Source organism: Pseudophryne corroboree, chromosome 6 (assembly GCF_028390025.1).
Source record: "Pseudophryne corroboree isolate aPseCor3 chromosome 6, aPseCor3.hap2, whole genome shotgun sequence".
NCBI lineage: Eukaryota > Metazoa > Chordata > Amphibia > Anura > Myobatrachidae > Pseudophryne > Pseudophryne corroboree.
In genome coordinates, this window is record NC_086449.1 from 773,232,708 (window position 1) to 773,259,995 (window position 27,288).

The 27,288-nt window shown below is 45.9% G+C and overlaps 1 protein-coding gene across 10 annotated transcripts in view; it reads left to right on the forward strand.

The window, feature by feature from the left end:
- SMIM3 (small integral membrane protein 3) overlaps nt 1-27,288 on the forward strand; it is a 134,009-nt gene that overhangs the window by 88,533 nt on the left and 18,188 nt on the right. Inside the window, exon 1 of one of the 10 annotated variants that reach the window (XM_063928675.1) lies at nt 7,816-7,891. The exons of the other annotated variants lie outside the window; for them this stretch is intronic. The gene's annotated coding sequence lies outside the window, so the exon portion shown is untranslated. Of the gene's footprint in view, nt 1-7,815; nt 7,892-27,288 lie in introns of those variants that run through there. 10 annotated transcript variants of the gene reach the window in all.

The window sequence follows — 27,288 nt, forward strand, 5'->3', positions numbered from 1 at the left end:
TTTTTTGTTTTTCCGCACACTCCCATAAAATGGCCAGTTTCCGCCCAGAAACACCCACTTCCTGTCAATCACACTACGATCAGCAGAACGATGAAAAAACTTTGTTAGGCCGTGAGTAAAATACCAAACTTTTGTGCAAATTTACTTGGCGCAGGCGCACTGCGAACATTGCGCATGCGCAGTTTGCGATTAATCGCTCCGATGCGAAGAAAAATTACGAGCGAACAACTCGGAATGAGGGCCTATGCTAGGTGGCGCCTATAATGGCTGGCCACTCCTCTCTGGTCACTTGGCCACACCCCTTCCAGCATATAGCAACGCCCCTTAGTGGGCCCCTGTGATTGCATTTCCCTGGTGGGCCCTTCATGCCCCAGTCCGACACTGACCCCAGTAATGCAGTGCCAGATACACATACACCCCCAGCAGTGCCAGATACACAGGTACTGCCCCCACAGTGCTGCTCACCTCCGCCTGGGCTCTGCTGCTGCTCCGGGGGCTGGGGCTCAGGGAGGAGAGCGCAGCGCGCACCTCTCCTCCCCTCAGTCCGACTCTGGCTACAGGTTCCAGGGGCAAATCTTTACATCCAACACTATGCATTGAAATAAGGGGCAGTAGGCACCTATGGTATCTGCATAAACATGTCTAATAATCACAGCAATGTCTAATACCTTGTGCGTGTGACACACCTCCCTCTCTCGTAATAATTTCTGTGTCAGCATGAAAGCTGCTGTGTCTCCCTACTCACCGGCTGTCTCTTTCTCATCAGACATGATTGTGGTCACTGATTACCGTGGCGACACGACCTAAACGTATGCGGATTAGGCTGCTGCCATCTTTAAAACAGTAGAATGCCCTAACAAGCTGGCGCATCCATGCTCATCCCAGATGTTACCACAGTAACAAAAGTTGCGTACTTTCACTATATGTGACACTTGCAGTGTATCGCGATAAACACCATACACTCTCCCTTGCTGCATCTGCCACTAGTTAATATTATATAGATCATGATGACAGAGATGCTACATACAAGAAATTAGAAAATAAGTTGACTGCTAGTTAGCCAGTGATAGATTTAAACATAATAAACATTTCTAATTTATTGGAACGTGGCTGACATCATCATATTCAGTGTATTTAGAGGCTCAAAATGATGTTCCTTTCATAATGTCGATGATAATTAGTGGAAATAATACTAAAATTTATAAAAAAAAATGAAAGCGTTGCACATTTACAGAGAGCCAGGGCCCCTCCCCCCCATAGAGAGCCAGGGCCCCTCCCCCCGCCGTTCACTGTATATTGACCGGTGGCCACACTATACAGGGAGCTGGGAGCCAGGATGCCCCCCTTGTTGTTCTCTGCTATATTGGGAGCCGCGACCCACCCGCTGCCCACTGCACGCACTCACCAGTCCCAGAGCGTGTCTTCTGTTCTGGAGCGGCAGGATCCTCCAGACGGCGTGGTGCGGTGCAACGTCAGTCCGTACATCCGCAGACGCTCCTCTGGAAACGGAGCCTGCTGACTGCTAAGCCCCGCTTCCCTGCATAAGTGGGCGTGGCTACAAACTAGCGTGACCCACCGGTGGATCCACCGGAACCTCGGCAGGCCAGTCCGAGCCTGACTCTACACCCCATTGTCCATTCCTTGTGTAGCCCAGTGTACCCCGCAGCAGAAAAGGATTTTATTTTCAGGTCTATTTATCAAATATCTCTTGCCAGACAGTGGCTCTAATAAGAGTTCCTTCCAGAGAAGAGTAATAGTTAATTGATAGCATATGCTATGGCTTTACTGCAGGGAGGAGTTGGGCCTCACATGTACAAGCGTGGCTACCAGAGAGGATCCTGGATCCTTTTCCAGAAAAGAAAATGCAATACATTTGCCATAAATCATAAATATTAAAATTGTAATTAGATTTTCCACACAAAATAATGCAAGATTCTCTCTACTTTTACTGGCCACACCCATACACCACTGGCCACACCCACACAACATGAGTCACACCTCCTCTGCTTGTCACAATAGGTCCTTGATCATTTTTAGTTCCAGGCCCATGTTGCCCTTAATCCAGACCTGTATAGTGCACCTGGATTTCTGTTGACTCAGCGTACATGGCCACACGCAGTTAAGCAGAGAAACCTGCTGAACTTGTGACGGGTTCTTAATTTATGTACACAGTCTGAGGACATACAGTAGCAGCTGCAGGGGTAACAAGCACCTGTAACCTAAGGCGCTCCATTTGAATACATTAGGTTTAGTTTTCTGCCAAGGAGCATGGGTCACAGAACAAGAAGGGTGAGTATGAGGAGGAGCAGTAATTGGCCAGAGTGAAGGCAGCCTTAACAAAATATGAGGTCGGTGCACCAAAGTGACTTTGTTTATAGAGCTGTGCAGAATGATAGACTGGCCCACCGGAGTACAGGGGAAATCCCTGGTGACCCTCACTGCTTAAAGGTCAAACCCCTTTCTCTGGGAGTCTGGTTCTAGACTGTGCACAGACTGTACATTGGAGGTCATTCCGAGTTGATCGCTCGCTAGCTGCTTTTAGCAGCATTGCACACGCTAGGCCGCCGCCCTCTGGGAGTGTATCTTAGCTTAGCAGAATTGCGAACGAAAGATTAGCAGAACTGCTACTAAATAATTATTTGCAGTTTCAGACCTACTCACAGATTGCGATCACCTCAGTCCGTTTAGTTCCTGGTTTGACGTCACAAACACGCCCTGCATTCGGCCAGCCACTCTCCCGTTTCTCCAGACACTCCTGCGTTTTTCCGACACGCCTGCGTTTTTTAGCACACTCCCGGAAAATGTTCAGTTACCACCCAGAAACGCCCCTTTCCTGTCAATCATTCACCGATCAGCAGTGCGGCTGAAAAGCGTTTAAAAAAAAAAAAGTTTTGTGTTAAATAACTTAGCGCATGCGCATTTAGCAACAAATCGCAGCATAGCGAAAATCGTCAACGAGCGAGCAACTCAGAATGACCACCATTGTTACTTAAGTTACCTGGTGGAGCGGGAGTCAGGACCACTGATGGACATGGGTGCTTGGCTTGCTTCTATAGAAGCTAAGCCAATATACTCCCTCCTGCCAATCAAAGTGGGGGGTCACGACACACTTCTGTCCCTTCTCTTGTTGGCTGTGGGCTTTAAAATAATAATAATAATGAACACAATTACTGCCAGTAATTGGAATGGCATTGTAGCTCTGCATTTAATTGTAAATTGCAACGGAATATGCTGCGCTATATAAGAAACTGCTAATAAATAAATAATAATAAATAAATATTTACTAACCTATAACTCCATTATCCCAGTGGTAAGAGCTTTGATAGTTGACTTTTTATTTTTTCAGTGGCATGTAATTCACCTCTCCTAGATCTAAGACAGTTCCCATTGAGTTGTAGACACTTGCCGTTCAGTACAGTGGTTCCATATCACATGTACAGTGCATTAATGTGGGATATATAGACGGTATCACCACCATGTGCTTAATTAATATACATATGTGCAGTGGTGCAAGTAGTTATTTTTTACTTACTCTGCATGGACAGAAGGCGTGGTCATAAATAAGGGGGCTTGGCCATGCACCATATGGGTGTGCCCGCACAACCCAAGCCCTTTACATTCCTCGTTACTCTGGGAGCATTCTTAATGGTATGCTGAATCGTCCTGTATCACTGCATGTGCTTCATTATACTCCATTTCCAGGACTCTGAAATGGACCTGGTGGTTTTGTTGGGACACTACCTCGAGCGTTAAGATGCCACAATCTCCCCATTTTGTGTCACATTTTCTAGGGGTAGACTATTCCGCCCAGGTTATTCCTACACAGTGTGCCCAAGATGGCTGCATCACCTGGTACCTGTGAGGGTGGAATACACAACCCGTGAAAGTTATTATCCAAAATACCTACATCAATCCTGCATTATGCTTACCGCTCTAAGTTTTCTTTTTATGTCTGTGTGGCTGATCTATTGCTTTATTACTTAAATCTTCTGTATTATGGGGGTAATTCCAAGTTGATCGCAGCAGGATTTTTGATAGCAACTGGGCAAAACCATGTGCACTGCAGGGGAGGCAGATATAACATGTGCAGAGATAGTTAGATTTGGGTGGGGTGTGTTCAATCTGCAATCTAATTTGCAGTGTAAAAATAAAGCAGCCAGTATTTACCCTGCACAGAAATAAAATAACCCACCCAAATCTAACTCTTTCTGCACATGTTATATCTGCCTCCCCTGCAGTGCACATGGGCCCTCATTCCGAGTTGTTCGCTTGCAAGGCGATTTTAGCAGAGTTACACACGCTAAGCCGCCGCCTACTGGGAGTGAATCTTAGCTTCTTAAAATTGCGAACGATGTATTCGCAATATTGCGATTACAAACTACTTAGCAGTTTCTGAGTAGCTTCAACCTTACTCGGCATCTGCGATCAGTTCAGTGCTTGTCGTTCCTGGTTTGACGTCACAAACACACCCAGCGTTCGCCCAGACACTCCCCCGTTTCTCCAGCCACTCCCGCGTTTTTTCCGGAAACGGTAGCGTTTTTATCCACACGCCCATAAAACGCCGTGTTTCCGCCCAGTAACACCCATTTCCTGTCAATCACACTACGATCGCCGGAGCGAAGAAAAAGCCGTGAGTAAAAATACTATCTTCATAGCAAAATTACTTGGCGCAGTCGCAGTGCGAACATTGCGCATGCGTACTAAGCAGAAAAACGCTGCGATGCGAAGAAAAATACAGAGCGAACGACTCGGAATGAGGGCCATGGTTTTGCCCAGTTGCTATCAAAAACCCTGCTGCGATCAACTTGGAATTACCCCCTATGTGCGATGTTTTTGATGTCTGTAAAGCGCCTTGAGTCCTGTTGGAGAAAGAGCGCTATATAAATAAAATGATTATTATTACTGTGTATTGGCCTTGCCCATGCACTCTCCAATTGTTAGCCAAGCCTCTGTGGTAGCTTAGCACACCCCTTTAAGCATGGACCCCTATCACTGCATCACCCGGTGGACCCTTCATACCCAAGTCCAACAGTGGTCTGTACCCATGTAAAGTGTGATATGTTTTGCACCTACTGTATGTATATAACCATGTGGCTCCCTATAAATAAAATATAACTACAACAGGCCTTTCTAATCTAAACTGAACTGCTTTAAACCCTTTAGACATAATATAATATGCACCCTCCAACTAATTAAATCACATATTCATTTGTGGGCAAATATTTCTGTTTGACAGAAAATTAAGCCGGCAAGCAGACGAGCCCCACAGAATGGGGTGTCATGTAACGCTATTTCCTACAGTGTACACAGGCAGTACTGTATTTTTCAAAATGGTATAAGCAAACATAAAAGAACAAATGGAAAAAAAAGAACATTTGCGCCTTGTATGGCATCAATGGCAGAGAATCATCTGATCACTTCTATTGATGGAAAAACCATCGACCAATAGTAGTAATCCATTGAGGGTCAATGGCCATCCATAGTGTTGCACATACCCAGCCTGGCTTTGATAACTACATCTGCTCAGAAGTATCAAGCACGGTACTGCCATACGTTAATATTTGTTCAAGGCAGGCAGCACGAATAGTAATAATTAAAAGATAATAAAACAGATTGCTAAATTCACAAAGCTGAGATGTACTGTTGAGACAAGCAGATGATGCGGACTCTATTGAATTCAATGAATGGTCCTTAAATTGGGCTGATAAATGTGTTTTTGATGCACTTCTCATGTAGTGTGGAGGTTTCCATTCATTCAGTTGGATTTAGTTCTGTTCACACAGAGGGCATGAGCCAATCACAGTGCTGATGCATACCTCCCAACTTTCAAGGATTAGGAAGAGGGACCACATGCGCGGCAGAGCCGCTTCCGCTGCCGAAAAGGGTGTGTGGCTACATAAAATGGGCGTGGCTTTGCATAAAGGGGCGTGGCATCACGGCAATGCCGCAATCGCGAGCCACGGTCCCCGTTCTCGTTACTATGGGGGCATGGCCAGTGCTCAGTGAGCTGCTAGCATGCCCCCAGTACCTCTGACTCCGTGAATAGACGTCTATTCACCCTGCTCTGCAGTGAGTGCAGGAGCCTCCCAACTGTCCCCCCCCCCCCCCCCCCCCCCACCGTGGGACACTGCTGTCTGCGGGTGGGACAGCGGGACAGTCCCCCAAAAAATGGGACTGTCCCGCGAAAATTGGGACAGTTTGGAGGTATGCTGATGTGATTGTTTTCGATTGTGATGTTTTCGCCATTTTCACAGGTATGTGCACTCCCGTGATTCGCCCTATTCATATGCAAATTAGCAAAAACGGGATTGCCACAAAAATTGGTGGAGAAAGTGAAATATGGGTAAAGCTAAACTAACATCGGATAACAGTATAAAATTTTATGATTGGTTATAATTAAAGTATTTTTGGTACTTAAATTTGGTCAAATGGAAGTTATATGCATTTGGAAACCGTGGAAAAGTGGAAACCGACCGATTACTCCCATCTGCAAGTCTTAAAACACTTGTCCCTTTCATAAAGCACCCCAATATACCTGCCTCATACCTTGTACCGATATCCATCATTTTGCACTTTTTCACCCCAAAATTGACATCTTTATTGGCAAATGAAAAAATAATTAAAAACTTCTAAGTGCTTAATCAGTCATTCAGGGGGTTGTACCAGGGGTTCAGAACCAAATCCCTAAATTTTAACTGAAAATAGGGATTTTCCCCAAGTTTATCACCTGCTCAGAGTTGGTGAATTGAAATTCACTTTCAAATAACTGCGAAACACATTTTCGCAGACAATTGAATAGGCGTTTGGCGAAATTACCACGAGTCGCAGTTATTTTGCATCTTTTTACCACAAAAACACATTTTCACCAGTAATTGAATACCCCCCTTTGTTTTATACACTTTAGTTAAAAAAAACTTTTTGTGTTTTATAAGCCCTGAAGACTAAAAATAAATAAATCATAATGTTATATTGTATAACATAACATAAAATGCTTGAAATGTAAACCTAAATGTTTTCATGAAACTGGCACAAGACGAAACTGAGGTAGGGGGAAATCACTGATGTCGCTGCTGTTCCTCTTTCATCCCCACTTCTCTTTTGAGATGAGTCACAATTGCTGAAAGCCAGCGATATTATCAGGAGAGAACTAATCTCAGGGCACGAATAAGGAAGAAACAAACATTCGCTTTTACTTTATTTTTCTGTTTTCCCTTTGAATGAAAATGCGTGTGTTCTAGCATGTCTTGAAAATAAGATAACATGACCTAGTTGTTGAAGTTATCTGTACCGCAGTTGCAATCACAATAGCATCCATAACAGCACAACGGCCAGCGGTACAGAGAATATGGTCAAAGCCTTTTTTGTATATAATTAGCTCCGTAACCTTAAGGTTAGGGGTTTTCCAGGCTACCAAGTTCCTCCAAAGAGCCACAGAAACTTTGCTTGATAACAAACACCAGAGATGTCTGCTGTGCCTAACCACTCCATCCCAGTGACGACCATACTGGGAATCCATGGGATGGCAGAATCTCAGGACCAAGACCCAAAGTTCCCCCTTACTGTCTCCTTCTCAAATGTCTGCAAAAACGTTTTCGCAGTCATTTTAAAGTGAATTTCAATTCACTAACTCTGAGCAGGTGATAAACTTGGGGAAAATCCCTATTTTCAGTTAAAATTTAGGGATTTGTTTCTGAACCCCTGGTACAACCCCCTGAATGACTGATTAAGCACTTAGAGGTTTTTATTATTTATCATTTTATTTATATAGCGCTCTTTCTCCAACAGGACTCAAGGCGCTTTACAGACATCAAAAACATTGCACATAATACAGAAGATTTAAGTAATAAAGCAATAGATCAGCCACACAGAAATAAAAAGAAAACTTAGAGCGGTAAGCATAATGCAGGATTGATGTAGGTATTTTGGATAATAACTTTCACGGGTTGTGTATTCCACCCTCACAGGTACCAGGTGATGCAGCCATCTTGGGCACACTGTGTAGGAATAACCTGGGCGGAATAGTCTACTCCTAGAAAATATGACACAAAATGGGGAGATTGTGGCATCTTAACGCTCGAGGTAGTGTCCCAACAAAACCACCAGGTCCATTTCAGAGTCCTGGAAATGGAGTATAATGAAGCACATGCAAATGTTCTTTTTTTCCCATTTGTTCTTTTATGTTTGCTTATACCATTTTGAAAAATACAGTACTGCCTGTGTACACTGTAGGAAACAGCATTACACGACACCCCATTCTGTGGGGCTCGTCTGCTTGCCGGCTTAATTTTCTGTCAAACAGAAATATTTGCCCATAAATGAATATGTGATTCCCCCTTACTGTCTCCTTTCTTGCTGCTGTCCTGCTTTTCCCTTAATTCTCATTATGAATGGGGATCAGCTCTAAGCCTCCTACCCTCCCTTCATTATCTGGGGTCCATGTTACCGTGTCAGTGGACTTGGAACCACTCACTCCCTTCTTATCCAATCCCCCTATCTCTCATTAACCCACCTATGCTGGGCTTGAAAATGTCCCCAAATATATTGGCTGCTGTTCTACGGGGGAAATCTCGCCGTTCCTCCTCCCGAACCAATGAGACTTCCCCCTGCTTACAGAGCAGCAGCGTGATCCAGAACATGATCCCCACTGTGGTCATGACCCACTGACTATGGGCCTCATTCAGACCTAATCGCTCCTCTGTGGATTTCCAGAGGTTTGTGATCAGATAGTCACCGCCCAGACAGAGTGAATACCTGCCCCGTGCAAGTCTGCGTACGCCGTGCGAAAAGCTTTGCAAACATCGGTCAGCTGCAAATCAGTTTGCAACTCACTCACCATCTAATGATTTTTCCAGTCTGTGCGTAGCCCAGAACCTACTCCTACAGTGTGAAAGAAACGGGCTGATCGGGCCAGAGCTGACGTCACATACCCTTGGAAACGCCTGCATTTTTCTTGACACTCCCAGTAAACGGGCAGTTACTACCCCCAAACGTCAGCTTCCTGTCAATCAACTTGCGTACGCCTAGCGATCAAAAAATTGGCTGGATTCTTTTGCAGTTTGGCCTCACGCATGCGTACTACGATCCGTTCACGTGTGCAGTCAATCGATAATCGGCCACAGTGCAAATTCGCACAACAGTGATAAGGTCTGAATTAGGCCCTATATCCGGCGCTTCATTGCGCAGTTATTGGAGTTTCTCTGACGTCCTAGTGGATGCTGGGAACTCCGTAAGGACCATGGGGAATAGCGGCTCCGCAGGAGACTGGGCACAAAAGTAAAAGCTTTAGGACTACCTGGTGTGCACTGGCTCCTCCCCCTATGACCCTCCTCCAAGCCTCAGTTAGATTTTTGTGCCCGAACGAGAAGGGTGCACACTAGGTGGCTCTCCTGAGCTGCTTAGTGAAAAAGTTTAAGTATAGGTTTTTTATTTTCAGTGAGTCCTGCTGGCAACAGGTTCACTGCACCGAGGGACTAAGGGGAGAAGAAGCGAACTCACCTGCGTGCAGAGTGGATTGGGCTTCTTAGGCTACTGGACATTAGCTCCAGAGGGACGATCACAGGCCCAGCCATGGATGGGTCCCAGAGCCGCGCCGCCGGCCCCCTTACAGAGCCAGAAGACAGAAGAGGTCCGGGAAATCGGCGGCAGAAGACGTCCTGTCTTCAATAAGGTAGCGCACAGCACCGCAGCTGTGCGCCATTGCTCTCAGCACACTTCACACTCCGGTCACTGAGGGTGCAGGGCGCTGGGGGGGGGCGCCCTGAGACGCAATAAAAACACCTTAGATGGCGAAAAATACATCACATATAGCTCCTGGGCTATATGGATGCATTTAACCCCAACCAGTTTTTCCTTAAAAAAGCGGGAGAAAGGCCGCCGAGAAGGGGGCGGAGCCTATCTCCTCAGCACACAAGCGCCATTTTCCCTCACAGCTCCGCTGGAAGGACGTCTCCCTGACTCTCCCCTGCAGTCCTGCACTACAGAAACAGGGTAAAACAAGAGAGGGGGGGGCACTAATTTGGCAGATTAATCAATACAGCAGCTATATAAGGGAAAAACACTTATATAAGGTTATCCCTGTATATATATAGCGCTCTGGTGTGTGCTGGCAAACTCTCCCTCTGTCTCCCCAAAGGGCTAGTGGGGTCCTGTCCTCTATCAGAGCATTCCCTGTGTGTGTGCTGTGTGTCGGTACGTTGTGTCGACATGTATGAGGAGGAAAATGGTATGGAGGCGGAGCAATTGCCTGTAATAGTGATGTCACCCCCTAGGGAGTCGACACCTGACTGGATGGTCTTATGGAAGGAATTACGTGATAGCGTCAGCACTTTACAAAAGACTGTTGACGACATGAGACAGCCGGCAAATCAGTTAGTACCTGTCCAGGCGTCTCAAACACCGTCAGGGGCTCTAAAGCGCCCGTTACCTCAGATGGTCGACACAGACCCAGACACGGACACTGACTCCAGTGTCGACGGTGAGGAAACAAACGTGTTTTCCAGTAGGGCCACACGTTACATGATCACGGCAATGAAGGAGGTTTTGAACATTTCTGATACTACAAGTACCACAAAAAAGGGTATTATGTGGGGTGTGAAAAAACTACCCGTAGTTTTTCCTGAATCAGATGAATTAAATGAGGTGTGTGATGAAGCGTGGGTTTCCCCCGATAAAAAACTGCTAATTTCTAAAAAATTATTGGCATTATACCCTTTCCCGCCAGAGGTTAGGGCGCGTTGGGAAACACCCCCTAGGGTAGATAAGGCGCTCACACGCTTATCAAAACAAGTGGCGTTACCGTCTCCTGATACGGCCGCCCTCAAGGAGCCAGCTGATAGGAAGCTGGAAAATATCCTAAAAAGTATATACACACATACTGGTGTTATACTGCGACCAGCAATCGCCTCAGCCTGGATGTGCAGTGCTGGGGTGGCTTGGTCGGATTCCCTGACTGAAAATATTGATACCCTGGACAGGGACAGTATATTATTGACTATAGAGCATTTAAAGGATGCATTTCTATATATGCGAGATGCACAGAGGGATATTTGCACTCTGGCATCAAGAGTAAGTGCGCTGTCCATTTCTGCCAGAAGAGGGTTATGGACGCGACAGTGGTCAGGTGATGCGGATTCCAAACGGCATATGGAAGTATTGCCGTTGTCAAAGTCAGAAAAATGTCTCAATGCACGTTGCCATATTTGCACCGCACACTGGTCCGTGCTGCGCATGCGTACGGTCTCCCGTGGAAGCGCATACCCGCAATAGCGTGCACTCGCACGCGCAGTATGCGCATTTACGGTAGAGTTTATGTGATCGTAGCGTGCGACTCATTAGTTACAAATGTTCACAATTAATGTAGTTTATAGATCATGATCCCTTTGATAGTTTCTGTAAGTTTGGTTAAAGTACAATGTCCCAGAGCTGAGGAATCCCTCTTTGCATCGTACGAAGGGTCTAACAGGAATCATACTGCAGTGTTTGGTACCCATCGGAAGAGTATTTAAATAGCAATATTCCGGTGTTGGTTTGGAGCGTATTAATCGCTCGTGCGAATAGTTATGGACATAAGAAGTTTATGTCCATTTCTATGATTTACACATACTCAGGTATGCGGCGGGAAACCCAGTTTCCCACCCACCTGAGCTGTTGGAAATCGTCACAGCCCACCTGTATGAATCACCCTATGACCTTTTGTTATGATGCAGGGCCGAATTCCTTCGGCCAATGGACAATGGGATTGTAGGACCAGGAGATTGCATTGTGTGTGGAGCATAAATAGGCAGGCCGACCACATCCAGCTCTCACTCTCTCATCAACGGTTATCTGCTGATAATCGGGAGCTGGATATCGAGGCGCTGGCGATCATACCCTTTGTGCGTAAGTTCTCTCCATAATCATTGTCTTTCTGCGAGCCAATCTCTCTCTCTCTCTCTCTCCATCTCTCTCTCTCCTCTTTTCTCTTAAATACCTTATAGTATTATAGTATTGTATTGTATTTCATTTAGGTCAGCGTAGTATTGTCTTATTGTATTTATTGTTTAGTTCTGTGGTTAGGAGGTCTCTGTTATATTGTAGCGTATCATATGTACTGTTATCCCCTTTTACAAGTATATTAGATATAATACAGTTAATAGGCTTTGGAAACCTAAACCAGTATCAGTGTATTTACTATAGCGTTAAGTGTTCACTTGAGCGTCGGTGACGCTCAAGCAGCTTTGTAGATAGTCAGGTTACACAAGGTTGCACTTACACCCTGTACTCACATTAAGGTATTCAGTGTATTTCATTGGTATAAGGTTTTAACATAAAGGTATAGTGTTGTGAGCGTCTGCATCGCTGGTGACCTCCTCGTGGTCTCTAGCGTACGCTACGTTACAGCGAATCTTTCCCCTAGACATAACCAATAACGTGTCCTGTGATCCCTGGGCCGTGAGCGAACGTGACGCCTGAGCGTCTCGCCTACGGCTGAGCGATCGTTACGCAACTAGCGTACCATTACGGTACTTCTTAAGTAAACAGCGTACAGTGTTCTTAGCTTCATAAAGGGTTGTTTATACGACAAAGGAATTTAGCATTGTCAATTGCGGGCTCGTCCGGTCCTTTTCACATCTGCACTAGGTAGATCAGCAGACATTATCCCTCCAGCAAAAGGGTGGGAGGTTGTCTCGCAGTTGCTGACGGGATAAGCGTCTGCTTCGCTTAGATAAAGAGTGCTGAAGGAACCCGGTAACCGGAAGTAAGAACAAAACGCTTGTGTCTTTTTAAAACTGTTTTATTTTTCTTTTGTCTTGCGTACGCATACATACCTGCATTTCTTTTCACTTGTGTATTTCATTTTTTCGTATATCACTATTCCTGTCTGCCAAATTTTATAGTTGATAGAAAGTGCTAAAAAGAGATTTGCTGTTATTTAATAGTAGAGGTGATAGTTAAAGTATAGAACAAACACACGGTTTGTCTGAGATACAAGGCAGTCAGTGTGGATTGCGGTAGATGATCAGGGATCACCTACATTGATAAATAAATATATTGTGTTACGGTGGATCCTTTGCATTGCGTACACGTGTCGCTAACAAAGACTAGCGTACGCAATCCAAAGGCAGACGCACGCAGCGTTCATTACGCAACGTAGCGTCCGGTTACGCTCACGTAGCTCAAGTCACGAAAAAGTTGAATTAGCGCAAAGCGATAATTAGCGCAAGGCGATAATTAACGCACAGCGGTAGATAACGCGAAGCGGAAAATAACGCAAATCTATTTTGGGAAAAAAATCTGAAATTTAGTTTAACAGATCCTGCTCCTAATTGGTAACACTCTTGGCCTGAAGACAATTTCTGCGCAGAAATAGATATAGAAACAAAGTGTACATGTGTTGAGTGAGTGTGTTTTGTATACAAAAGTTTATATAACTTTAAGGTGGAACCAAAAGGAAAGCCGGGTACTCGTCAAGGGACATACGTGTAAGTGACATATACGGTGGCCAGGGAGGCATCCCTGGTTAAATAATATTTGAGCATTAGAGTATAGCGGACCATAAGGTAACAAGACCAGGAGGTCATAAGGTAACAAGACCAGGAGGTCATAAGGTAAAAAGGTCCGCTATAAAAGTCCAGTGGCACAACGCCTGGGGTGTTGGTGCAGAACCCATATAGGCCATAAGCTCTTGCTGAAGGAATCGCGGCCGGAAACATCGATTCCATTGATCTTTCAGTACATGACAAGTAGTGCTCGTGTACTGAACGATTGGACCGCACGTAATTGTGTGCAGTAGTTAGTGATCTGACCTAATACCATTAGAGTAAAGTGGTCACAAACGCTATTTGTACATTCTGACGTGATTTGTGTAATTTTTTATTTTTTCGGGAAGAGAAGTTCGCTGGTCACTCAGGAACTATCTAACAACCCCACCTTTACTGGAAAGAGTAAGTGTCCTGCGGGTAACCCTCATATGTTCCAGTAAACTGAAGGTTCCATAGGGGCCCTGTATCGAGTACGCCAGCACCACGTCGGTGTGATCAGGTCGTATTGGTCGAGGTGGGCGAGTGAGTGGGGTACTCGGTAAACCGCCACCGCCGGCCTACTGTGGAGTAATTTGGTTGTCTGAAAAGGCTTGCTGAAAACCTTGATACAGAGATCCAAGGAGGACTAAGCAACACCTGCAGACTATGGGGGCCAGTTGCTCAGGTAGGGGGCGATCAACCCTGGTTCAGGTTGATTCTGTGAACCGACCAGTTGGGTCGGCACGATATGTAATGTGTGAAAAATATGGAATTCACACCGAATCTTTATGTGATGAATGGGAGAGAATGACTGTACAAGACAGGGACAAATTCCCAAGAATAGGTAGCTTCAGTCCAGAAGTGTTACAAAATTTAAGGAGGAGGATATGTCTCGTAAAATCAGCAAAGAGACGAATTCAGCATCATGATTATTTACAGTTATGGCACCAGGAAGGTGAGATACAGAGAGGTTTGGCTCTGGCGGCAGGATCTGGGGCAGTCAGGAAGTTGATTGCCACAGCTCCTCCCCCACCATACATTGCAGGAGAAAAGTTGATTGCGGAGAGAAACGCACTGGGTTGTAAAACACAAACTCTTAGTAACACTGTAAATGTTAATGATGTTAACCAAATAACTCATGCAAGTATTAACCCGTGCAAGATGTACCCTGTTTTGAACCTTCCTCAGGAGTGTGATCAAGAAGACGATTCAGCAACAATTTCAGCTCTCTCTCTTGCAGCCACCATAGCAGAGACCACAGTAGGCACAGCGACACCCACGAGATTAGTGAAAGCCCCTAGCGGAGGGATAGGTGAGGTCGTGTCAACGGGTAAGTACGGCACCATGCACTACACTGAAACAATTGTACCACAACAAGCTGTAGAATCTACACAGGAAGAGGCTGTTAGAATTGCTCCTGTAAGGGTAATAGCAGTCCCCAATGGAAAAACAGATGTCTCTGGAGCCACTCCCATAAGGAACATTGCCATGTACACTCCATTTTCCAGAATGGAATTAAGAACAATAGTGTCCGAATTTCCTGACCCCAGGAAGGATTTAGTTGCTAGCCAAAAATACATCAGGGATTTAGGTAACACGGTAGAACCCAACAACAAGGATTGGCAGATACTGCTAAGAGCTTGTTTACCTTCCAATGTTGATGCAACTCAGTTTTTAGCTGATTGTGCATTGGATAAAGATGTACCGCTTACAGACGTGTACAACAAGGATAATGTAAAAAGGATAAATTTACAGCTAAAAGAGTATTTCCCAGCCGTTGTTAAATGGAATAAAATATTTTCCATTAAGCAAAAGGAGTCCGAAACGGCAACAGAATATTTTCACCGGGCACTATTAGAAATGGCAAAGTACACTGGTATAGAAGACATTAAGACCAACCCAAACCATCGAGAAGTAGCAGTATCTGTACTGATGGATGGTTTGAAAGAAACATTAAAAGCTAGGGTACAGACCACGCAGCCATGTTGGCGAGGTCTGTCAGTGTCCACCTTGAGAGAGGCTGCTATTGATCACGACAGAAATATCACTAGGCACAGGGAGTCGCAAAGTGATAAGTTGATGTCCGTAAGTATACAGGCGCTGACCACAAGGCAGCCTGCGTATGTACCACCGAATCCTGTGGGTAAGGCAAGTGTAATAACATGTTTTTCTTGTAACAGACCGGGACACTTTGCACGAGAATGTAGAACAAAGAATGTACAAAGGTCTTTTCAACCCCCTAGACAACAACACAACACACGACATTGGGAGCAGGGTCCACAGAGGCGGAGTTTTGAGCCACATACAGGGGAAACAAAAAGATATCCCCCGAACAGAGATTGGCATGCCTCTGGTAGTTCCCAGCTAACTCCCTCACAAGTAGTTGCTGCCAGCGGGATTCAGGGAGGTCAGCATACCCAATAGGGGTGTGGCCATACCTGTAATCTGCAGCCAGTTAAGTTGATTGCTAGTCTTGGAAACGAACCAGAAATTGCAATCAATGTAGCTGGTAAAACTTTAAACTTTCTTGTAGACACAGGGGCGGCCAAGTCAGTGATAAATTCGACAGTGGGCATGAGAACCACTGGTAGGACAATTCCAGCCATGGGAGTAACAGGAGTAGTCCAGCACTACCCTGTTAGCAAACCAGCCGAGATTACAATAGGGCCTTTGCACACCAAGCATTCCTTTTTGCTGGCTGCATCGGCACCAACCAATCTCCTGGGTAGAGACTTACTATGTAAAATGGGTTGCGTCATTTATTGTACTCCTGAAGGTGTATTCTTGGACATACCTGAGAATCACGCTCAAGAGGTACGAGACATGTTAGACTCCCCATCAAAATTAATGTCACACACCATTATGACAAATAGGAACCCATCCCAGGTAGAAGAGATGACATCTCAGATACCAGAGTCACTTTGGACAAAAGATGGACAGGACACTGGATTAATGGCAAACGTAGCTCCAGTAGTAGTACAAGTAAAAGAAGGTAGGATAGCTCCAAAAATCCCACAGTATCCTCTGAAGCCAGAGGTGGAGTTAGGAGTTTTTCCCGTAATAGAGCGCTTGCTACAACAGGGCATTCTAGTAAGAACGTCCAGCACAGCAAATAGTCCCATCTTCCCTGTTAAAAAGAGTGGGGGGAGGGGTTACAGGCTAGTGCAGGATCTAAGGGGGATTAACAAAATAGTTGAGAGTCAGTTCCCCGTAGTGCCTAATCCAGCTGTCATCCTAATGCAAATTCCTCCCACTGCCAAATTTTTCACTGTTATTGACCTCTGCTCCGCTTTCTTTTCGGTACCTCTGCACCCTGACAGCCAATATTTGTTTGCATTCACATACAGAGGAGTCCAATACACGTGGACTCGGTTACCCCAAGGTTTCATAGATAGTCCAAGTATATTTTCTCAGGCTTTGCATGATTGTTTACAGTCTTTCCAACCGGAAAGTGGATCAGTGTTGATACAGTACGTGGATGATTTACTGCTGTGTTCAGATTCACTGGAAGCTTCCCTGAAGGATACGAAACAGCTCCTGTTTCATCTTTCAGACACAGGTCACAAGGTCTCCAAAGACAAGTTGCAATTATGCCAAGCTAAGGTAAAATACTTGGGACACTGTCTAACACAAGGACTGAGACACCTGACCGCTGATAGAATCCAAGCCATTAGAGACATGACACTGCCACAAACCCAGCAACAGATCAGGACGTTTTTAGGAATGTGTGGGTATTGCCGTAATTGGATCCCAGGGTTTTCCATATTGGCACTACCTTTGCAGGAAATGGTCTCCTCAAACAAACCTGATCAGATTTCGCATACAGACGAATCCGAAACAGCATTTGAGAAACTCAAACAGTGCCTAACGCAGGCACCAGCACTAGGTATGCCAGACTATGGGAAACCCTTTGAACTATACGGAACAGAAAGTGCTGGGTGCGCAGCAGGTGTACTAACACAAAAACACGGTGAGGCCAGCAGGCCAGTTGCATACTACAGCGCTCAGCTAGATACGGTAGCGCGGTCCCTCCCCACATGCTTGCGTAGCGTTGCAGCGATAGCATTGCTAGTGACAAAAAGCGAAGATGTCGTGCTAGGCCACAACCTCACAATCCATACACCGCATGCGGTATCTGCCTTATTGAATTCTGCCCAAACCAGACACGTCTCATCAGCAAGGTTTACGAGATGGGAATTGGCATTAATGGCCCCCGTAAACATCACCATAAGGAGATGCAGTGCATTAAACCCTGCAACATTTCTCCCAGGTGTGCCTGGACAGGCACAAAGGGTGGGAGGTGAGAGTGATGGGGAAGGAGGATTTAATGCAAAGGAAGATACACATGATTGTATGGAATATTTGACCCAAAATTTTACCGCAAGGCCTGACATCAGTGACAATCCACTAGAAGATGCAGAACTCACGTTCTACACGGACGGTAGTTGTCACAGACAGTCAGACTCGGGAGACTTGTGTACTGGATACGCAGTCGTAGATGACCAAGACACCATAGAAGCGGAACCACTAGGCCCACCTCACTCAGCCCAGGTTGCTGAACTGGTCGCCCTAACCAGAGCATGTGAATTGGCTAAGGGAAAGTCAGACAATATCTACACCGATTCCAGATACGCGTTCGGGGTAGTCCATGATTTCGGAGCCCTATGGCGGCTCAGAAATTTCATGACGGCAGCTGGCACACCGATAGCGCATGCAGCTCATATAAAAAGGCTTCTAACAGCGATACAGGAACCCGACAGAGTGGCTGTTATCAAATGTAAAGCACATACATATAGCCAAGACCCAGTATCCCTTGGTAACAGCCGAGCAGACGAAGCCGCAAAGCTTGCAGCTGCTACCCCCATACAGACAGACGCCACACAGTTGATGATATTTAATACCATCAACACACAGAAGTTGTGTGAGATGCAGAATTTGTGTTCCACTCAGGAGAGAGCAGTCTGGAAAGCAAAGGGATATGGCCAGGAGTCCTCAGGGCTCTGGACGGATGGACATGGTAAACCAGTGGCCCCCAGGGCATACCTTCCGTGTCTGGCTGAAGCAGCTCACGGGCTGACTCATCTAGGCAAGGAGGGGATGTGCAAATTGGTAAGAGCATACTGGTGCGCCCCAGGATTCTCCTCTCATGCTAGTAAAAGAGCAATGTCATGCCTTACCTGTCTGAGAAAGAATATTGGAAAGGCAATACCTACAGAACCATCCCATATCCCACCTGCCGGCGGCCCTTTCCAAGTAATACAAATTGACTTCATTCAATTGCCCCCATGTAGAAATTTAAAGTATGTACTTGTCTGTATAGATGTTTTCTCAAATTGGGTCGAAGCTTTTCCAGCAGCTACAAATACCGCTATGTTTACAGCTAAGAAAATTGTGCAGGAATTTGTATGTAGATATGGTATCCCTAGAATCATTGAAAGCGATAGGGGTACCCATTTTACAGGTGATATCTTCCAAGGAATGTGTAAGTTGATGGGAATTGATAGCAAGCTGCACACTCCGTACCGTCCACAGGCGAGTGCGAAGGTCGAAAGAGTGAACAGCACTATTAAAAATAAATTGAGTAAAGTAATGGCAGAGACAGGATTGACGTGGCCAGAAGCTTTACCCATTGTTTTGTATAGCATCAGAACCACTCCCAGGTCCCCTCTTAATCTGTCCCCTTTTGAAATCTTGTTTGGTCGACAACCGCATGTCATGATTAACCCTCAGGATGATTTGAAATGTAACAATGAAGTAACTGTAAAGTACTTGATTAATATGAGTAAGCAGTTGAGGAATCAAAATGATAATCTGAAATTGGTGATTCCTGATTTACCAGATAGTAATTGTCATGACATTGAACCTGGGGATTATGTAATGATACGAAATTTTCTACGCTCAGGTTGTCTTATTGATAGATGGGAAGGACCATACCAGGTCTTATTGACTAGCACCACAGCATTGAAGGTTGCTGAGAGAGAGACTTGGGTCCATTCATCCCACTGCAAGAAGGTTGCTGATCCAGAGAAGTCCCGTGATAAGGAACAGACGGTAGAGGTTGTATCACTGGAGTGTCTGTTCCAGGAGGACTGAGGCGGCACCTGAGCCTTGAAGACGAGGAAGCAGTTGTCGACTCCCCTCTCCCTTTTATTGTTTTTCTCCACTTCCCATCCCCTCTCCCTTAAAATTTCTGTTTCCCCCTTCTCAATCTTCTCCATTTCCTCCTCAAAGATGGACTTGCCCCAAGAGACTGTGATCCGGATTTTGATGTTGACCATAATGTTGACCAGAGCAGTCTATTCCGGCGAGAGTACCATAGAGGTCGAGAGAGGTTCTGGAATGGGTTCCGATTATGATGATGGAGGCGTAGTTTTCCAAGATCAACCAATCCAACAAGCAAAGGCGAGTATCAGAAAACGATCCGATAGAAGAAATTGTGATGGATTGTTAGCTGAGGAAAATTGTATCTGTAGGCTCTGTGATAATCTGGTTGAAGATGGATGCATAAAGAAATGCCAATCTAGTTTTAATATCCATATAGACCGGCATCCATTGAGTGACTATCACTCCTTAGTGGGTAGCGTGTTAAACCAAACAGATTGTTGGGTATGCTCTCAAGTACCTCAGGGTCACAGTAAATCAGGGCTAGTACCATTTCCTTTAACGTTAGGGGAGGTACTTGAGCTAAGTGGTGGGAGACCGGTGGACCGGAGGTAACATCTCCAGCCCTCCTAGTTTGAAGCTCCACCAATACCATGTGGATAGGTCCCTCATATGTTTTAACATCTCCAATCCCAGAAAACCGGGAAATTGGGAAGTGTCATGGAGCAACCTTACCATGACCTTTTCACACAGAGCAGATAGAATGCCTACAGATACAGAGCTCGTACGCCACATAGCCAGTAGAGGAAAATCTTTCCGGTATCGATATACCTTAGGAAATAGGATTACTAGAGTTGGAGAGGTATCACCAGGATACTGTGCACATATCGTACAAACCGATACGTGCATTAGGCAGATGGAAGAATTAGGGTCAGGAGATTTCACCTGGAAGGTTTGTAACATGGTCATGTCCTTCTCCGTCCCATATGTTCTCCCCGATGATGCATATTTCATATGCGGGAGAAAGGCGTACAAGTGGCTTGCCCCAAACTCTGAAGGATTGTGTTATATTGGAAAAGTATTGCCTGAAGTGATGACTGTAACACATGACAAAATGAAGGACATACACCGTGGTGCCCAAACTCCTTATACTCACACTCATTACGAACACCGAGTTAAAAGACAACTGTCAGAAAGGTTAGAGCATCCGGCCTCTGATCTTATCCATGAATCCACCGGGATTCAGGTTCTGGTAGCGTTAGATTTCACTCGTACCGCTCGAGGAGTGATGAATTATAGATACATTTCCGCACTCGCCAATTTGTTAGATAATATCACTGAAATGTATGATGACACGTTTAGATACACTGGAAGAGAACTTCAAGCTTACAAAACAGAACTAGTTCAGCATAGGATGGTTCTTAATTATCTTACAGCAGTAACAGGCGGATATTGTGTTACATTGGCAACACAGTACGGCATAAAGTGTTGCACGTATATCACCAATAGCACCGAGGATCCGGTAGAGGTCATAGACCAAAAGATGGATGATATTCTGCAATTAAAGTGGGAATTTCGTCGAAAACACAATCTCACCCTTGCTGCTGTAGGTAATGAGCTGACTGGTTGGGTGTCATGGTTGAACCCGCGAAATTGGTTCTCCGGTTTGGGAGAGTGGGCTCAAGGAGTCATAATGGATGTTGGAAAGTTTCTACTGTGTATTTTGGGTGTCGTTATATCGTTTGGATTGATATTTAGATGCGGGCAGGCTTTGATGAGGTGTAAACAAAGTACGAAAGTGATGAGCTTGAGGAGTGAGGAAACTGTAATTAACCTGGATTTGATTTATGACCCAATGCTAGAAACCATGACGTAATGATGTAATGAGTATACGGTCCGTCTTTCACCCATTTCTATGTTTTCCTCCGAGGTACAAAGACCCACGTAGACGAAGGATTTGATGAGCCAAGGGGCCGACAACGGAAAGATGGAAAGAAGAAGAGCAGACGACCTGATATACAAGACTTTGATGGACAATGCCATGGGTACCCCAGTTTCCCTAGGAACTTTAAAATCACGCTAGCCCAACATTTTTGTAAATCCATGGACGTTGTTTGCTTTACTCACGATTTATGAGCAAAAGCACAAAGAAGAAGACTCCAATCAACCGACACCAATCAAGACCTCAATCGACGAATGTACATTTCCCTGACATAGAATACCATTGCATTTTCCATAAGTGTTCTTTACCTTCATCTCTACAACCCTCAGGTAATGACACACATAGACGATAGGGAATTCAGGCACAGATATCAGCAACCACATACCTCCCCCATTCATGTATCATCAACTAAAATGTGCATCCCCATTTTGTTACAACTACAGCCGAAATGAGCTCGGTAAAGTTTGACAGCCCATCCACAGACCTGTACCACAGGATAAGAAGGAATTCAAATGTATACTTCGCAATACCTCGAAGCTTGATCTACCACACGTACGGCACGATGATACATGACCCTCCAAACATGGACTCATACACACATGCTTCTGCTTTCTCACTAGGTCATACCCTCTTCACACCTTCTCCTCTCTCCTCCCCTACCCAACCATGGAAATCAATTAACCCCTGACTTACATTTTTCTCCTTAAATGTTTTGTGGCAGTTATTATTGACTGCCAAAGGGTGGACTGTCAAAGTCAGAAAAATGTCTCAATGCACGTTGCCATATTTGCACCGCACACTGGTCCGTGCTGCGCATGCGTACGGTCTCCCGTGGAAGCGCATACCCGCAATAGCGTGCACTCGCACGCGCAGTATGCGCATTTACGGTAGAGTTTATGTGATCGTAGCGTGCGACTCATTAGTTACAAATGTTCACAATTAATGTAGTTTATAGATCATGATCCCTTTGATAGTTTCTGTAAGTTTGGTTAAAGTACAATGTCCCAGAGCTGAGGAATCCCTCTTTGCATCGTACGAAGGGTCTAACAGGAATCATACTGCAGTGTTTGGTACCCATCGGAAGAGTATTTAAATAGCAATATTCCGGTGTTGGTTTGGAGCGTATTAATCGCTCGTGCGAATAGTTATGGACATAAGAAGTTTATGTCCATTTCTATGATTTACACATACTCAGGTATGCGGCGGGAAACCCAGTTTCCCACCCACCTGAGCTGTTGGAAATCGTCACAGCCCACCTGTATGAATCACCCTATGACCTTTTGTTATGATGCAGGGCCGAATTCCTTCGGCCAATGGACAATGGGATTGTAGGACCAGGAGATTGCATTGTGTGTGGAGCATAAATAGGCAGGCCGACCACATCCAGCTCTCACTCTCTCATCAACGGTTATCTGCTGATAATCGGGAGCTGGATATCGAGGCGCTGGCGATCATACCCTTTGTGCGTAAGTTCTCTCCATAATCATTGTCTTTCTGCGAGCCAATCTCTCTCTCTCTCTCTCTCTCCGTCTCTCTCTCTCCTCTTTTCTCTTAAATACCTTATAGTATTATAGTATTGTATTGTATTTCATTTAGGTCAGCGTAGTATTGTCTTATTGTATTTATTGTTTAGTTCTGTGGTTAGGAGGTCTCTGTTATATTGTAGCGTATCATATGTACTGTTATCCCCTTTTACAAGTATATTAGATATAATACAGTTAATAGGCTTTGGAAACCTAAACCAGTATCAGTGTATTTACTATAGCGTTAAGTGTTCACTTGAGCGTCGGTGACGCTCAAGCAGCTTTGTAGATAGTCAGGTTACACAAGGTTGCACTTACACCCTGTACTCACATTAAGGTATTCAGTGTATTTCATTGGTATAAGGTTTTAACATAAAGGTATAGTGTTGTGAGCGTCTGCATCGCTGGTGACCTCCTCGTGGTCTCTAGCGTACGCTACGTTACAGCGAATCTTTCCCCTAGACATAACCAATAACGTGTCCTGTGATCCCTGGGCCGTGAGCGAACGTGACGCCTGAGCGTCTCGCCTACGGCTGAGCGATCGTTACGCAACTAGCGTACCATTACGGTACTTCTTAAGTAAACAGCGTACAGTGTTCTTAGCTTCATAAAGGGTTGTTTATACGACAAAGGAATTTAGCATTGTCACCGTATAAAGGGGAGGAGTTATTTGGGGTCGGTCTATCGGACCTGGTGGCCACGGCAACGGCTGGGAAATCCACCTTTTTACCCCAGGTCACCTCTCAGCAAAAAAAGACACCGTCTTTTCAGGCTCAGTCCTTTCGTCCCCATAAGGGCAAGCGGGCAAAAGGCCACTCATATCTGCCCCGGGGCAGAGGAAGGGGAAAAAGACTGCAGCAGGCAGCCTCTTCCCAGGAACAGAAGCCCTCCCCCGCTTCTGCCAAGTCCTCAGCATGACGCTGGGGCCTTACAAGCGGACTCAGGTACGGTGGGGGGTCGTCTCAAGAATTTCAGCGCGCAGTGGGCTCACTCGCAAGTGGACCCCTGGATCCTGCAGGTAGTATCTCAGGAGTACAAATTGGAATTCGAGACGTCTCCCCCTCGCCGGTTCCTGAAGTCTGCTTTACCAACGTCTCCCTCCGACAGGGAGGCGGTATTGGAAGCCATTCACAAGCTGTATTCCCAGCAGGTGATAATCAAGGTACCCCTCCTACAACAGGGAAAGGGGTATTATTCCACGCTGTTTGTGGTACCGAAGCCGGACGGCTCGGTGAGACCTATTTTAAATCTGAAATCCTTGAACACTTACATAAAAAGGTTCAAATTCAAGATGGAGTCACTCAGAGCAGTGATAGCGAACCTGGAAGAAGGGGACTATATGGTGTCTCTGGACATCAAGGATGCTTACCTCCATGTCCCAATTTGCCCTTCTCACCAAGGGTACCTCAGGTTTGTGGTACAGAACTGTCACTATCAGTTTCAGACGCTGCCGTTTGGATTGTCCACGGCACCCCGGGTCTTTACCAAGGTAATGGCCGAAATGATGATTCTTCTTCGAAGAAAAGGCGTCTTAATTATCCCTTACTTGGACGATCTCCTGATAAGGGCAAGGTCCAGGGAACAGTTAGAGGTCGGAGTAGCACTATCTCAAGTAGTACTACGACAGCACGGGTGGATTCTAAATATTCCAAAATCGCAGCTGATTCCGACGACACGTCTGCTGTTCCTAGGGATGATTCTGGACACAGTCCAGAAAAGGTGTTTCTCCCGGAGGAGAAAGCCAGGGAGTTATCCGAGCTAGTCAGGAACCTCCTAAAACCAGGCCAAGTGTCAGTGCATCAATGCACAAGGGTCCTGGGAAAAATGGTGGCTTCTTACGAAGCGATTCCATTCGGCAGATTCCACGCAAGAACTTTTCAGTGGGATCTGCTGGACAAATGGTCCGGATCGCATCTTCAGATGCATCAGCGGATAACCCTGTCTCCAAGGACAAGGGTGTCTCTCCTGTGGTGGTTGCAGAGTGCTCATCTTCTAGAGGGCCGCAGATTCGGCATTCAGGACTGGGTCCTGGTGACCACGGATGCCAGCCTGAGAGGCTGGGGAGCAGTCACACAGGGAAGAAATTTCCAGGGCTTGTGGTCAAGCATGGAAACGTCATTTCACATAAATATCCTGGAACTAAGGGCCATTTGCAATGCCCTAAGTCAAGCAAGGCCTCTGCTTCAGGGTCAGCCGGTGTTGATCCAGTCGGACAACATCACGGCAGTCGCCCACGTAAACAGACAGGGCGGCACAAGAAGCAGGAGGGCAATGGCAGAAGTTGCAAGGATTCTTCGCTGGGCGGAAAATCATGTGATAGCACTGTCAGCAGTGTTCATTCCGGGAGTGGACAACTGGGAAGCAGACTTCCTCAGCAGACACGACCTCCACCCGGGGGAGTGGGGACTTCACCCAGAAGTCTTCCACATGATAGTGAACCGTTGGGAAAAACCAAAGGTGGACATGATGGCGTCCCGCCTCAACAAAAAACTAGACCGATATTGCGCCAGGTCAAGGGACCCTCAGGCAATAGCTGTGGACGCTCTGGTAACACCGTGGGTGTACCAGTCAGTGTATGTGTTCCCTCCTCTGCCTCTCATACCCAAGGTACTGAGAATCATAAGAAGGAGAGGAGTAAGGACTATACTCGTGGCTCCGGATTGGCCAAGAAGGACTTGGTACCCGGAACTTCAAGAGATGCTCACAGAGGACCCGTGGCCTCTACCTCTAAGAAAGGACCTGCTCCAGCAGGGACCCTGTCTGTTCCAAGACTTACCGCGGCTGCGTTTGACGGCATGGCGGTTGAACGCCGGATCCTGAAGGAAAAAGGCATTCCGGATGAAGTCATCCCTACCCTGATCAAAGCCAGGAAGGATGTAACCGTGCAACATTATCACCGTATTTGGCGTAAATATGTTGCGTGGTGTGAGGCCAGGAAGGCCCCTAAAGAGGAATTTCAACTGGGTCGTTTCCTGCATTTCCTGCAAACAGGACTGTCTATGGGCCTAAAATTAGGGTCCATTAAGGTTCAAATTTCGGCCCTGTCGATTTTCTTCCAGAAAGAACTGGCTTCAGTTCCTTAAGTTCAGACGTTTGTCAAGGGGGTACTGCATATACAGCCTCCTTTTGTGCCTCCAGTGGCACCTTGGGATCTCAATGTAGTTTTGGGGTTCCTAAAATCACATTGGTTTGAACCACTCACCACTGTGGACTTAAAATATCTCACATGGAAAGTGGTAATGCTGTTAGCCCTGGCTTCAGCCAGGCGTGTCTCAGAATTGTCAGCTTTATCCTATAAAAGCCCTTACCTAATTTTTCATACGGACAGGGCAGAATTGAGGACTCGTCCTCAATTTCTCCCTAAGGTGGTTTCAGCGTTTCACTTGAACCAGCCTATTGTGGTACCTGCGGCTACTAGGGACTTGGAGGACTCCAAGTTGCTGGACGTAGTCAGGGCCCTGAAAATATATGTTTCCAGGACGGCTGGAGTCAGAAAATCTGACTCGCTGTTTATCCTGTATGCACCCAACAAGCTGGGTGCTCCTGCTTCTAAGCAGACTATTGCTCGTTGGATTTGTAGTACAATTCAGCTTGCACATTCTGTGGCAGGCCTGCCACAGCCAAAATCTGTAAAAGCCCATTCCACAAGGAAAGAGGGCTCATCTTGGGCGGCTGCCCGAGGGGTCTCGGCTTTACAACTTTGCCGAGCAGCTACTTGGTCAGGGGCAAACACGTTTGCTAAATTCTACAAATTTGATACCCTGGCTGAGGAGGACCTGGAGTTCTCTCATTCGGTGCTGCAGAGTCATCCGCACTCTCCCGCCCGTTTGGGAGCTTTGGTATAATCCCCATGGTCCTTACGGAGTTCCCAGCATCCACTAGGACGTCAGAGAAAATAAGAATTTACTTACCGATAATTCTATTTCTCGTAGTCCGTAGTGGATGCTGGGCGCCCATCCCAAGTGTGGATTGTCTGCAATACTTGTACATAGTTATTGTTACAAAAATCGGGTTATTATTGTTGTGAGCCATCTTTTCAGAGGCTCCTCTGTTATCATGCTGTTAACTGGGTTCAGATCACAGGTTGTACGGTGTGATTGGTGTGGCTGGTATGAGTCTTACCCGGGATTCAAAATCCTTCCTTATTGTGTACGCTCGTCCGGGCACAGTATCCTAACTGAGGCTTGGAGGAGGGTCATAGGGGGAGGAGCCAGTGCACACC